Source organism: Pleurodeles waltl, chromosome 6, assembly GCF_031143425.1.
Source record: "Pleurodeles waltl isolate 20211129_DDA chromosome 6, aPleWal1.hap1.20221129, whole genome shotgun sequence".
NCBI classification, from domain to species: Eukaryota; Metazoa; Chordata; class Amphibia; order Caudata; family Salamandridae; genus Pleurodeles; species Pleurodeles waltl.
The window spans coordinates 845,270,634-845,286,684 of NC_090445.1; positions in this window are offsets into that span (position 1 = coordinate 845,270,634).

A 16,051-nucleotide genomic window follows, 5' to 3' on the forward strand; every position below is an offset into this window, starting at 1 on the left:
CGAATGGTCAGCCGGTAGTCTTTTTTCATATTGCTTGATGTCAGATTCTAGAGTATGCAGCTCTCAATGTCGTGTCAATTTGGAGCCATTCCGCAATTTAATGGAGTGCCCAAGAAGAACAACTTTAATGGCACCCCATTCCATGTTGGGTCTGTGGATGTACCCTCATTATGTATAAAATAAGTAATGATATGGTTGGAGATGTCTGTGCAGAAGGATTTGTCTTGCAGAGCTTCAACCGGGAAGCGCCAAGTCGGTATACAAGGGCAATTATGGCCCCATCTCAGTTTTGTGACCCAGATATTCAGCCTTGGAGAGCCTGGTGATTGTCTCTTCATTACAGTGCATGAGATTGATCCTGGTGTGGATATTATGCAACCTAGAGTAGAATGAATATTTCCTTTCTAAGGGATAGAGGTTGCGCCATGCCTCCATCACTTGTGCATGTGATGCCCAACGTAAAAGTTGTTGGATAAGAGATATTGAGTGCACCCCCGTCAATGAAGGGTGGGAATGATCTTTATCGAGGTTTGGTACACAATTAAAATCTCCCCCCAGTAAGTGAGTGTCTATAAATTATGTAACAGGAATGGCGTAAGAGACTGTAAAAAGCAGGCCTGGTTGACATTCGAGGCATATAAGGATATAAAAGAGACAGCCATGCCATCCAATGTACCCTCTAGGACAATATATATATCCTCAGGGTCAGTTTTCATGTGTACTATCTCCAGGGGTGTCCCTGGAGTGATCCAAATACGTGTGCCCCTGGCGTATCAAGAGTAGGTTGTGCCCACTAGTGTACCCCCCCATTGGCATCACATGTGCTCCAAATCTAGTGCTGTGAGATACGTTTCCTGTAACAGCACAATTTGAATTTTAGGTCTGCAGAGGTATTGATAGGTTCTATACAGTTTCACATAACTAGCCAGGTCCTAGACATTCCACATCAATAACGTATATTGAGTGTCAGTTCCCAACCCAATTAAGACATCAGGGGCCCGGCTTGTCCGATGACGTGAGTTCACAGTCGTTTTGTTTCCATTCCACCAGTATCCACACACTCTATTGTTACATTAATCTTAGAAAGAATGCAGCACCATGCATTGAACAGAAACAAAATCATAATAATCAATAATAGCCCCCCATCCCGGTCAGTTTGCCAAAGGGTGCCCGACCTAATGCACCAATATGCAAATATGAAAATGAACATTAAGAAAAAAGAAGCACAGTCTATAATAGAATAACACTATGATGGGTAGCAGCGTTGAGAGTTCAGCATCACAGCCCCAGCCACCATTTGTAGTTGGATGTGGCACAGGTTTATAATGTGGGTGATCTGTGATGGAGGGGAGGACGTCCCAGTGAGTCGTGTGAGCTTATACTCACAGTAATATAACAGCATCAGACATTCGGGGAGTAACAGAGGTCTTCTCAAAATAAATGAGCAGCCAACAACATCTGGCTGACAGGTGTGTTGTCCCCTGCTGTGGTACTTTCTGAACTGGGTGGAGATGAGGAGGGCGCTTCACGGCCCACCTCAGCTATCATCTGTGCCCGATCCATTGTTGCTTGTTCTTTGGTGGGCCCAGTTGTAGTTTCATTTTCTTTGGGCAGTGGCATCCTTGAGTCTTCTAGTGCTAGGGGAGGGCAGTGTAGAGAATGACAGTCCTTTGCGCTCCAGCCATCCCCAGGCCTTGTCAGGAGTGTGCAGAGGGAGGCATTGTCGCCTTATTTTATTTTCAAGGTGGCTAGAAATTGCAGGGCATACTTGACGCCATGATCTCAGAGACATCTTTTGACAAGAAAAAGGAGGACCTGTGTTTCTGCACTTCTAGTGTATAATCCAGGTAGATATTTACCTGTGCATTGTCCACTGTCCATGGACCCCCGCGCCAGGTAACCTGTAGGATATGGTGTCTGTCTCTATAATTAAAAAGGCCGGCCATCCCCAAGCTTGAGGGTGATCCTGGGGGAGGAGGGCGTCAGGGAACCCTATGTGCCCGCTCTACTGAGAAGAAAGTGGATTGCTTTCCCTGCAGGATCATGGTGGAGAACCAGTTCTCTAAGTACAACTCCATACTTGGTATCTCAATATGTTCTGGCAGTCCCACTATCCTCACATTAGTTCTGCAGGATCTACCCTCCTGGTCTTGGCGCAGTGACGAAGACAATCCACCTCAGCCTGCAAGGCCTTGAGTTGCACAGAGGTATCTGTGACTGTGGGCCTAATGGAGGCCAAGGTTGACTCTGTAGATAGAATTGACCTTTTCTTTCAACTTTGGGGCCTCATTGTTGCTTCTAATCTGCTCCTTTGGGCTTCCCTTTAAAAGGAGCGCGCTCCCAGCTTGTGCACTAAGCGCACCAAGCTGTTCAACTGTGCCACAGGGCATCAGCACTCACCCACCCGAGGGCTCTCTGTCCTTACACTCAGTGCCCGTCCTGCTCACCAGAGACCTAATACAGAGTGTTCCTGTGGTGCTCACTGTTGTTGCCACTTGTTATGCATTACTCTTCTTATGTTCTGCAGGCCAAAGCGTGATAGTGTGACAGCACTTGATAGTAGGCCTCAACTTTGTCATATAGTTCCGGGCCACCCTTTGTCTCAGATGGGCCAGCAGTCTGAGTTTGGTCCACGCCAAGTACCACATCAACTTCCCTCACCCGGGGGCACCTGGAGGTTCGTTCCTTGTTATGGTATCTGCATAATGTTCAGTGCTGTTCTGATGAAATGGCTGGCAGCAGCACTCACACTGCCAGTGCCACAGTCTGTGGCTCGCTGGGTGTTGCCGCCGTCGGACTTGTAGTTAGGATGTAGTGTTCAGCCCTAATCGCAGCTACTGATCAGCTATCCTCGCCTGCCACTCTAGTACCAGGCCAATGCGCCTGCCTCCATCTTTTGGCAGTCTTCACGTATGATCTGGGACGAGCAGCTGCTCTATGTGGTGCCGCTGAACCGCACACCCAGGCAGCGAGGCCCGTGAACCGCAGAGACCCCGTCCAATATCCTGGTGGGAGCACTCTGATGATAAATGGGTCTCCCACCTATACACTGTTTACCCAAATACTGTGGCATGCAGTCAGGAGGGCATATTTGTGTTGCAGGATCAGTTATGCACCGAGAGGCCGCAGAGCTCCGTGAAGTGCGACTTACTCTGTCACCCTCGTGGCCAAGCATGTTGACGCTCAAGGCTGCGACCACCTTTGAACAACCAGGCAGCGCAGAAGCCACAGGATCAAGTGTGGCAGAAAAATAAGCCACACGCTTGCTTGCATTACCATGCAACTGTATCAAAACTGAGAGAGCACCTACATCCCTCTCACAGCAAAATAAAGAAAAACATTTGTTTTATTCTGCCATTTTCAGAGCTGGGACACAATATGGACTTTTTCTCAACTCTGTGTGAAGGCACACATGCAGTTGTCATCCAGTGGTACTGGATCAGACACATATTTGTGTATCAGCCTCTGTAAAGGCTTGGTCAAAAGGGAAAAGTTTAGAATTAACTGGTGATAGTAGCCAACCATTCCTAGGAACATTCAGACTTCTTTCTGTGTGGCATTAATTTTCATAAATGCTGAGATTCTTTTTTGAAACACCTTCTGCACACCTTTCTCAATGTGGTGACCAAGGTAAATTACTTCTTTCTTGCAATAGTGCAACTTAGCTGGGGAAACCTTATGTCCATTTTCTCCTAAATGTTTCAAAAGAGCAGTTGTGTCGCTCCTACATGCTTCTTGGGCATTTGATGTGACTAGTAGGCCATCAATATACTGCACTAAGCCTGAATGATAGACCATTTTAAGTGACTCCAAATTCGTTTTCAAGATCTGGTTGAAAATGGACAGATTTTTAGTATACCCTTGTAGAGCCTGGCACCATGCCAAAACATGACTGCCAAATTTAATTGCGAAAAGGAATTGGCTTTCCTCATGCAACAGTATGGAGTATGTTTGGACATAAATCAGTCACTGTGAACCACCCTGCTTCACATGGAATTTGGAATAAAACCAATGCAGGATTTGTTACCACGGGACAACTTGGAACAACAATCTCATTAATTTTCCTCTGGTCCTGAACTGGTACTTTCTATTGGACTTCCGCAGTCCTAGAATGGGAGAGTTACATTGGACTTCCCATTATTTCATTCAGGATACCCTGCTCAATTAAACTATTTATCAGGGGAGTTATTTCAGCAGTTGTCTCGAGGTCATGTTATACGGTGTGTTTTAAGATGCATACTGCATTTGGCTTTACAGTTATTTTGACAGGCTCAACTCCTTTAATTAAACCTATTTCCTTTCCTGAAAACTCCCAGACCTCAGGTGTCACTGAGTCTTTTACATCTTCAGGCAAATCATTACATGTCAGCTTTGGGTACAATGTGATACTTGGGTACCCTTCACAATTTTACAGGTACATCTTCCTCATTTGTTTGTATTGCAGGTCCTCGGTGTGTGCAACTAATGGAACAATTTAGCTTACACAATAAGTCACATGCCGGCAAGCTTACTGGACTTGAATCACAGACCACAAATTGGTGCTCAACCTCAAATTAACCTATTAGTACATGGACACATTCTATTACAGGGTTGGTCAAGTGTGTATTTATGACTTCTACAACCTTGATTCTCTTTTCTGAAAAGAGCAAATTTTGTACTTCTGCTGTTCTGACAGAGGAGCGTGTAGCTCTAATGTCAACCATAAATGACACATCGTGACCCATTATATAAGTAGTTACATAGGGACCATGCTGATCTACTTCTAAGGATACACCGAGCATGCAATCCTCGTCATCTAGGCTATCTGTTTGAAGGAGGTGTGAAAACTCCTCATCACTCAGGTCAATTAGGGGAAACTGTGATGCTATCTGATTTGCATTTGCAATTTGATTTAGATTCTGTTGGGAAGCAACTGTTTGCTGCTGAGTTATCGGGGCTTGCGGTGTCTGCATCTGCTGTTCTTGGGTCACATTTACATTCTGAATCCGGGATCTTTGAACTCTCTGAATTTCAACCAGATTTTTGCCTTCTATTTGAGCAATTCGAGTATTCTGTCCTGGATTATTCACATTATTAAGAGGACACTCCTTTGCCAATGACCAAACTTTCAGCATGCATGACACGGGTTAGTTCCCTTCAAAGCCTGGACATCAACAAAACCACCAGTCTGATCTACCTGAACACCACGTCCTCTACCTCTAGGCTGAATGCCATTAGTTCCTTGCTGTTGCACTCCTTGCATATCACCAGTATTCATCATCATCGGTGGACTCTCACTAGCCTTCGGTGCAGCTTTCAATTGCATGGCTATCACCTTCTCTTTCAACTTTTTCTGCTTCGATTCTAGTTTATCACTGCAATACTTTGCATAGTGCCGAATCTCATCAATTGGGTTGTTCGGCCAACAAATTAAATGCTGCTGAATCATCTCACTTATGTCCTGTTTCAATCCTTGCACAAAATTGAACACAAAATGACCCATATCTTTAGCTTCCATGGTTTTTGTACCACTTAAATGTTTGAAAGCCTGCAACAGTCTTTCAGAGTACGCATGAATCCACTCCTTCAATTCCTGTGTCATCCTGTCATTCCTCTGCCAATCAATGTCTTTTGGCCACACCTTGTTTTTTCAGAAACTCAATCACCTTTCTTAAGGGTTCTCAGTCTGGCCAATCAACATTGATTTTGCATTCAGTCCACAAATCACTGAGAACCAAAATGTCAAACAATGTATTCAAATCCTCCCACAGGCATTTTGAAAGCTTCACAAATCATTCTGTCTGTTTGCACCATTTCACTGGTTTCTCTCACAGACTTGGGGTGATCATTTGTGGATGACAGAATTTCACCCCTACTCCAGGATATATGAACATAACCTCTACCTGGTATTTCTCTCATGGGCAGCATCTTTACATTTGCCTTAGCTTGATGTGCTCCTGCCTGAGGCACATATGCCTTCCCTTTCTTCTGATCTCTTTTCTTCATCCATCTACCTTCCCACCTATCTATAGCTCCCCATTTCTGAATGTATGTAATCAATTCTTTAATGTGCAGTTTAATTCCAGCGGATGTCATATAGACTATGGGGGTCATTATGACCCCGGCTGTCGGTGTAAATGTGGCTTTAGTACTGCCAACAGGCTGGCTGGTGGTACATACCGCCACATTATGACATTGGTGAAGCTAACATGCCAATATACCACACCGACTGCCATGGAGGTAGAAGCAGCCGGGCTGGAGATAACAATCTCCAACCAGGTGGCCACTACTGTACCGCCGGCGGAATTTTCACCCTGCCTACTGCCGTGGTTTTTGTGTTGTTAAAATCATAGCGGTAGGCCCTACCAGTGACAGGGAATTCCTTCCCTGTCACTGGTAGGAGGTCCACCCCCCCAGTCCACTCCCCAGATTCCCCCCACGCTCCCCCCTTCCACTCCCCCCATACATGCACACTCGCAGGCACACACCACACATTCACACACACACAGGCATACATGCATTCATACATGCATGCATCCATTCATTCATGCACGCATCCGTACACACATTCATACTGACACGCAGACATGCATTCACATTTCCATTCATACATGCATTCTCACACAAAGGCACACACAAACAACACTACACACACATTTGCATTCATACATTCATGCACACACCCCCCACACACACAACCCTGCCTCCCCTATTGGAAACCTAACTAACCTGCATCCAGGGGGTCTTCCGGCAGGGGATGGGATGGGGCGCTGCTACCGATATCAGCGCCCACTAGCAGAACACCGCCAGGTGGTATTATTTGACATAATACGGCTGGCGGCGGTCTACTGGTGTGGCGTTGCTGGTGGTAGCAGTGCCACCTTAACACCGTCCGCCAGTATGGCCACAGCTGGATTTCCACCCTTTTTGTGGTGGAAATCTGGCTGTGGTCATCTTATGGCTGATGGATGTTAGCCGCAGCAACGGTCTTTTGACCCCCATAACCGCGGCGGTAGGCAGCACTTACCACCAGTATTATAATGTGCCCCTATATTTATTGTGCTATTCTCCAATCTGTAACTTATCTTTAAGGGCTTTAATGTTTCCAAATCCACATCATATTTTTCAGCTACTTCAGCTATTCTTTCATAAGCTTCTCCTGCATGTTGAGTAGCATCTTTGCACATGAACTGTAGTTTATCTTCAGTGTAAGTTTCCAATTGGGCTATGTTTAATGTTCCTAATATCATCTCATTTAATTCCAGTTTCAGTATGGGCACATTTACTGATCTATCTCTCCCTGGGGTCTCTTCTGTTCTTGCATTGCAATTTGTTACACCTGTTGCACCTTCAGGATTCAAATTATTTAACCAATCATTTTGCTGCTGTGCAGTGAAACCTCTTAAACTCAAGGAATTATTCAGCAGCACTTCAGCTCTTAATGGACATACAGTATGCTGATTCAGGGTATTAAAATTGTACATGCTTTCTGGCATGTTAAAGGTACTCGGCCTTGTGGAGTGTTGCAATTAACATTCAGAATCTGGTCTGATCTGGGCACAAAATAAGGTGAGGCTTTCTGAGGAAACCTTTCATCAGGGGTATATCCTCTCTGACTTGTCATTGGGTTCGATCTGCAATCCACGCAGAAGTTAACGGTCCCACAAGAGTATCAGTTCTCTCCATTTCTGAGTTGTTAGAATATAATGATCTTTGCACACCTTGTGGGGACATCTCATTAGGTGTAGTTAGTGTATCATGGATGGTCGGGACATTTAATGAACGCGCATTGCTTCCACAGGTACCTGGAGCATACAAGGGAACAATGGGACCTATAATGACAAGAACTGTTAAAGCATCTGGACAATTATGATTTGTCTGATTTTGAGGATTTGTCATTCTTGCAGTCTCTCCTGTTAAGACAGTATTGAAACTACGGTCCTCAGATTGACCCTGGCGGTCCATGAACCAGCGGTGCAAACTGCCATATTACGACCCCAGCAGTTTGGCCACTGCCAAACTGCCGCGTCCCCGCCCATCCCACCGCTTTACCACGGCCTGTCGAGCTGGAGGTTTCCACCTGCAGCCCAGTGGGAGTCGGATATCTGCCAAGGTTATTCCAACTCGGGACACCGCCAGCATTTTCCTGGCGGTCTCATCGCCACTAAATGCTGGTGGTAAGGTATCCCAACGACAGGAACTTGCGTTCCTGTCACTGGGATACCACCACAAACACCTCTGCGCACATGCACGCATGCACCCACACACACACGATCACACACGGACAGCCCCCCACTCACACACGCACTCACAACATTCACTCCCATAGACATGCATACACTCACCATCCCCCACCCCCTCCCTTCAACTACATCCTTTCATACATGCACCTGCATGCACTCACTCATACCCCCTTACCCTTACACATTCACCCATGCACACCCACCTACCCCCCATCCACATGCATAGTAACATGCATCACCATCGCCACATTTACATACAGGCACACTTGAACGCATGCACAGACACTCCCCCGTCTCCCCCTCACAATCATGACGCTCATACACACACTCTCACACACCCGATGAAACACCCCCCAGCCTCCTTCCCTTGCGGACGGTACTTACCTCATCTGACCAGATGCTTCTCTATTAGGGGACGGGACCAGCGCTCCCACTGCCGGCACCGCCGTGCCACCAGAAGACCACCACACATAATTACTGGTTGTAATTCTGTGGGCAGTCTTTTTTCTGCATGGCAGTGCCAGCAGTGAAACCGCATATGCGCCACTGACCTCCGTGTTGAATGCTGCCAGATATCCGACTGCTGGTGGTGAGGATATCTGGTAGCAGTCATAATACTGCCATCAGAAGACTGCCAGCACTGGCGGTCTTCCGGGAGTTGTGGCCACGGCTGCGGCGGTCTTGGAAAAAGACTGCTGCAGTCATAAGGAGGGCCTGTAACTTCAGCATTATTAAATCTTCATCAGCGTACATGTTACTGTAACTTGAAAGCGAAGTAACTTTGCCAATACATTTCCACTAGTGTGACACAGAACTGCATTTCCCTATTTTTGCACATGAATTTAAACCCTTAGCCTCAAAAAATAAAATATCATTTTAGTGAAGTCTTAGTTTAGACTCTAAAGTATACCATAATGACAGATTAATTCTTCAAATACGTTATTTAGTTCTGATACCACCTATGTTTTAGCATCTAGTCTAGAGTGAATACACACTAACACAACTTCTCAGTGCATCACTTTAAAGATGAACTATTAGTACTTTGGTTAACATAATGTGTAAGCGTTCGGGTATAGATGATCTGTGCGACATGAGGAAAAATACTAAGATTTCTGCTACATCACATTCAGTGACCCAGAGTACTGACAGTGTTTTTTTATGTTGGTTGGGGGCCACTGTGCTCCTTGCAGCCCTCCACAACATTAACAGAAATGCTTGTTGCTAAATGCCCCATCTATGGGCACCACCAGGATACAAAAATATAAATAGAAAGCCTTCACAGGGCATTATAGGGCACTGCTTGCTGGGAGCAGTGAGTAATAAATTAGCGGCTTCTGCCACTCATTTATTATTTTTTGTTATCAGTGTTTTCATGGGTGCCCTGGTGCCCATGCATGACAACCACACTGTTTTAACGTTGGGCCTGCAGGGTGAGCTCCAAGGCCTGATGGCCCTTGTCAGCTCCCCAACAGCAGGCCCTTGCCATCTCCCTAGCAGTACTCATTGTGGATGTAGGCAGGAGATGGCCATTTTAGTTTTAACGTGGGTGCCCCAGTGCCCACCCAGTGCACTCACAACATATGACATTATTGGGGTTTGCAGGGGAGACCCAAGGCCCCTGCCAGCTTCTTAGCCAGCACCCATTGTGGGCCTTTTTAGATTTATTGTGGGTGCCTCAGTGCCGGTGGGAACCATGTGGCCCACACTGTCCCTGCCAGCTCCTCAGCCAGCACCCATTCTGGGTGCTGGCAGGAGCTGACTTCATTACTTTGATCCACCTGGAAGGGGTCAATGTTTTCTGTGCTCTCGCTGGGTGGGAGCAAAGTTGAATTTCCTGCCCGGGAGAGTGCAGGCAGGAAATTAATGTTGCATTCCCTGGCTACACTCTCCCGCAGAAGGAGTCCTCCAGCCACTGCTCTCATCATGTCCCGGAGAAAGGGACCTCCAGGGCAAATTTCTTGCTCGGGAAGGGGGGCCGCATCCACCCTTCCCCAAAAATAAGAAATAGCCTGTGAGTATGGGGTCTACAGAAATAATGAATCAATCCTGGCAGATGGGGTCTCTGGGGACTTACACAGGCTTGAGGAGAGGGGCTGCAGTTCCCTCTCCTAAAAGAATTAATCAGACCCTGGGGGACGGGGTCACCAGGGCTTGGGTGGGGAGGTTGCATATGCACTCTTCATAAATAATGAATCACCTCAGGGGGTGGGATCCCTGGGGCCTCAAAAAAAGGCTTGGGGAGAATGGCTGCACAACCCTCTCCCCTAAAAAAACATGTTGCCAACCCTTTGGCTCCTGGCCCACCCTGGGGTCTTATGTTTGAAAAGATAGGAGCCTAGGGGGGCAGAATATTCCTTCCTTGCCCCGGTATGTTTTTTATACTTTTCTAGGACAGGGGACTGAGTCCTAAAATGGCTGCTGCCACATCTATGTTGAAGTGGTGGCAGCCGATCACATTTTATCTTTAGATCTGTCAGCTCCGTGGATCCTCCAGGGTGTGACATATAAATACATTTTAAATCTTCATTTTTCAAAAACTGCTCAGCAGATTTACACCAAATCATAAAAAGCACAGTCTCTGAACAAGATCTAGCTTTCTGCCAAATTTGGTGTAATTCCATTCAGCTGTTTTGGCTGTTACTGTGTCTAATGGTCCAGTAGAAAATTGCATGTTGAAAACGGTTTTTGCACCCCCCTTTTTTTCCTCTGCACCCTCTTTATGGATCACCCCAAAACTTTAGAGGAAGGAGCTGAGTTGGATGAGACATATATATATGCTCAGCAGGACTATTCAGTGCTTATGACTATGAAGAGAAGTAGGATTATAGGTAATTCCCTTTAGTGTATTTTTATACAGACATTTCTTGAAAAGATAACCCTTTTTATGGTTGAAACACTCTCTTATGCCATTGCAAGGCTGATGCGGTTTTCTCTTTTTGCCAGGGATGCTTCTAGTTTACTCTCTAGCCCTTTTCTCAAATTTATGTTGAGTAGCTGCAGAAGACCTGAAACTGGTACAAAACCTTTAGGGCCAGATTTAAGAAAAGTGGCGCTATATTACATGTAGTGACACTTTTCTTGTGGCCCCTTGCGCCCCCTTACCACCACCATGTGTGTGCTGTATTTAAAATACTGTGGACCATGGCGCAGGATAGCAGGCAATAGTGTCTGAATTTCTGATGCTATTGATGTACTGTTTGGTAACCCTGAACAGTACACAGGGGTCAATTGAAAACAATGACATGCCCCCTTTTAACGCCTGCTCTGAGCAGGCATTAAATATTCAGAATAAATGATGCAAAGTAATCTTTTAGATTTCTTTGCGCCATTTTTTCGGCCCCCTTAATGGGGGAACACCCCCCTTGCATACATTATGCCTGGCGCAGCCATAATCTAGCACAAAGGGTTACAAAGTGGCACAATGCATGCATTGCACCACTTTGTACATTTGGCGCTGCGATTTTGGCCTCGTTGGGCCACATACACATAACAAAATTACGCTAATGTGGCGCAAGGAGATGCTAGGGGCTCTTAAATATACCCCCTAGTGTAAAAAGTGTCCACAACCAACTTTGGCCACCTGAAGTTAGCGTGAAGTTTTTGTGATGCTGCAAGATATTCACCAAGCACTCTCAAAGCAAATAGATGGGCGTTGGGAAGCTGGTGTGATCGTTGTCTTTTTTTAAATTAATTTTTATAGTATAGTCTACAAAATAAAAGGAAGGAAAACCCTGAAACATGTGGCCACATGAAGGTAGTGCCAATTGCTTACATTATACATTTTACATTTAAAAAAAGATAGATCTATAGCACATACCTTCAATATAACAGTATCGGTGCATCCTAGCACGTAGATGTGCTTATAACAGGTATAAAAATACTTTTTTTTAATGCACATCGGAGGAAAATGTGGTGGAAAATATGAATATTATTGGTGCTAAAATTGTACTATTCTGTTTGAATTGTTGTTACCTGAAAACATAGTTTAAACACACGAGTAGAAACAAGATGAAGAAAGGATAAAGAATGGAAACAAAAATGCATTGGCAAAATAAAATATTGGCCCGTCAGGCCTGGCACTAAATTGGAGGTGCACTTGTAATCACGCCGCCACTCAAAATACAAGAGAACTAAAGGGTAAAGTTGGCTACCCCATACCCTATGCTGTATGGTGTGGTGTGGTGTGGTGGACGAAAGCAAAGTATCTATTATGCTGAACAGGCCAACGCAAGCAGAAGGATGACCCAAAATCCCTCTGTGTACATAAATACCTATGTTTGTTTATATAGTTATTTTTTCATTATGGACAGCTCACCTTTCTCTACCCAAGTACTACAAATCAATAGTTGTTCACTATGAACAAAGCCAGGCATGCTAGAAGCCTGTTAACTGAAATGGCAGCAAAAGGTTAAAAGAACTGATGTCATGTACTGTTGCTTGCAGTGCAGAACATTATCCTAGAATGTCCTGACGCTGGAATGAAGACCATTCCTGTCATCGCATGCAGGCAAAAAATGAATCCTGCTTGGAGACACTAGCCCCATGACTAAGGTTTCCTTTTTCGAATCCAGGAACTGACTGAATGTCCTCATCATACGCGACTATAAGTACTGACATCAGGAGGGTATCACTGAGTCATACACACATCTCTTTAGCCATTGAGAGAGTCACTGCTAGTTATTTCCAATAACATGTTTCCGTGAGATAACTGTAACTGGGTGCACAGATTAAAACATAACTGAAGCGATCTACTAAAATATATCCTTGAATATGTGAGTGTGGACACTTACTGAACAGTTGAATTAGTGCTTCTATGTGCACTTGCGCTATTCTTATTTGTGCAAATGCAAAATAAATGTATATTTACCAAACTTTCTCGCATCTGCTTTAGCTCTATATTTCACGTAAATTGATAAGGCATGAAAGCTTCCACAGTGCGAATGACAGCACAACCGGACTCAATACGTGATATGTTGTCATTGAGGGCTCTCCAAGACACACATGTCATGCTGGAGGAGCCTGAGCTAATTAGGATTTATTGAGCAGATGAGTCAAATTTGATCTACTGGTGTATGTTGTTACCTTGCTGGAGCTATGCTGCTGGATTTCTACGCCCATTATGCGCTTTCCTGTAGTTTTGGGGAATTCTGATTTTAAATTGCCAACGTTTTCTGCACAATTGACATAAGGCAGAGGAGCTTTTCTTTAAAATAGTTGTTGTGTTTAGGGTTTAGTAGAATGTAGTCAAGGGGTGGAATGTGGGTATGGAGAATTCTGACTCCACGCTGCATTGGAATCAGTTGGTAGCTGACGCCTGGAGCTGTTGATGGGGGTTTTCGAAGTGCTGGCTGGCTCTGAGAAGAACACTTCTCTTCTGTAATCAAATTTGTCCTTGTGTCTTTGTCACTCAGGAGAACCGAACAATAGGCTAGCCTCACTTAGGCCCTGATTACTAGTTTGGCGGACGGGAACACCCGTCAGCCAAACTCCTGACAGGGTGGCCGCCACTGTAGTGGCAACCTCCCAGCAGGACCCATTTTGACTTTCCCTGTCGGTTAACGGGCAGAATCCAAGGTTTCTGCCAGACAGCCCTGCGAGAAAGTAGCAGCAGCATTGTTGCTGGCTCGTAATCGAGCCAGTGGCAATGCTGCCGCCCACAGGGGACACCAGCATCTTCATAATGTGACAATGCGCATTTCGAGGGTGCTGGGCAGGGGGACCCCTGCACTGCCCATGCCCCTCTGTGGGCACATGTACCTGTTCTCTGCCAGCCTTTTCATGATGGTGAAACTGCCATGAAAAGGCTGGTGGTGAACCAGGTTGTAATGATCAGGGCGGCGCTGCCCTTGCTGATTGTAACCTGTACCCGCCATCAGCCTGTCGGGATCACCGATCCCGGTGGAGACGTCAGTACCCAGACACCACTCCGAGTCAGGCGGTCTTTTGACCGTCAGACTTGTAATTAGGCCCTTAGTCTGTAGCGGAAAGCTGACAGCCCTGGCTCTTTTTTAAAACAAACTTGTTCAGTTCAAACTTACTAGGCAGTGCATGCCCTGTCTTTTGCAAGGTATAGTGTGGCTTACCAAGAACATAGAAGGGCTTGGAGCCAACCCATTGATTTCCATAGGTTGGTTTTCCTGTCACTCACATTTGCCTGCTTTTTAGCGGTGTCCCAGCTTATTAATCTTGCATTTGTTCCTTCCATGGAGCATTGCCTTTTTACAATCTGTTTGATTGGCTGGCATCGCTGCTTCCATGTCTTGCTTTTAATACACTACTTTTTTCTTTTGTATGAAGCACTCTATTAGGGAATGTGCTTTTTCGAGCTTTCTACCTCATGTACATCTCTACCTCTGGATTCTATAGTTGCCCAACTGTTTCTTGCCACCCTCTGCCTCTTGCACTCGCTCGTGGGCTTCTCCCCATTGGTTTTTGTCCCTTCCAGCCCTCGCTCTGTTGCTTTTGCGCCCCCTCCCATGTTGCTGCATTTCTTCACCATTCACCTCCACCCTCCTCTGCGTTGCTTTGCTATCACCCCACTCTCACCTGTGTTGCTTCTGCTCCCCCCCGCCGTCTGTTTAAAAAAAAAAAACTTTGTGGGTTTTCTTTTCTTTTTAAGTACTGATCCTAGAAGGATCAGTAGCTAAAAATAAAAGAAAAAGCGTCATTTTGTAGCCACTCGCATGCAAGGTGCCCATACTTACAAAATCATGTGGGCAGCCACGTCTAAGGCTTTTGTTTTGATTTGATTTTTTAACCTTAGCCATGCTAGAGAGCATCATGGATGCTGTGCAGCCTGTCAAGAGCTGGTCTTCTTGGTGACTTTTGTAATGTCTTATTGGTATGATGGAGAAAAAGCGACTGTCTCCATAAAGAAACCCAGATGCCATAACTCCATTGGGTATGTAGTCTTGTTCTAGAAATAATAATCAGCAGAAAGGAAAAAACATGAGACCATAATAACCTTCCAACTGTCCATGCCACAACAATGGACAACAGCAAAAAAGGAGCTGGTGGGAAGTCCAGGAATCCAGGAGTGAGTAATCAAGCAAGAACAACCGCAGTGCAACTGAACTTAATTAGACGCTCCTTAAATAGTGCCAAAACAAGATATGACCTAATGCAGATGTGGCTTGGCCATCTTGGATTGGGAAATAATTAATCAGTAACCACAATAAATATATATAAAAATAATCTATGTTCAGGTTCTATTATACTATAATTTACAACAAACAAATATACAAGCAGTCTAAACGATAGCGTCCTCATGAGGCTGTAAGTACAGAAAATATTCCCTGCATGCAGCAATAGAGGAGCGCATGCATGCTGGAAAATAAATCGCGCCACATTTCCCTGTGCATGCTTGGTCGGAACCGACGCACACCCTGAAGGAGAGAATGGCCCCTCAGGACGCCGTTGTGTCTTAAAATAAAGGATGCCAAGACACGGGTCGGAACTGGCAGGAGGGAGGAGCCCCAGCATAGCCTGCTTTCAGCCACAGTGCAAGCAAGATAACGGGAAACCCGTTACACAGCATGACTAAAAATCATTAGGAAAAGCAATAGGTCATAAAGGGGAGACCTATTAGCTTTATCAATGCTTGTATTCACTGAAAGTGCTTCCTTCAAGACAGTGGGAGTACTTTCATGAAAACGCTTAATGCCAACTAATGCACCAATTTTGTAAAAAAAAAAAAACAATTAAAAAAATGCCCATAACGTGCTGGTCTGCTAGCATGACATAGGCATCGCTCTGTGTTTTTCCTGCAAGCCAGTGTCCTGTTTTGTATGGCAGGCTAGGTTTGGAAAAAACACTGTCAGATGACCCCC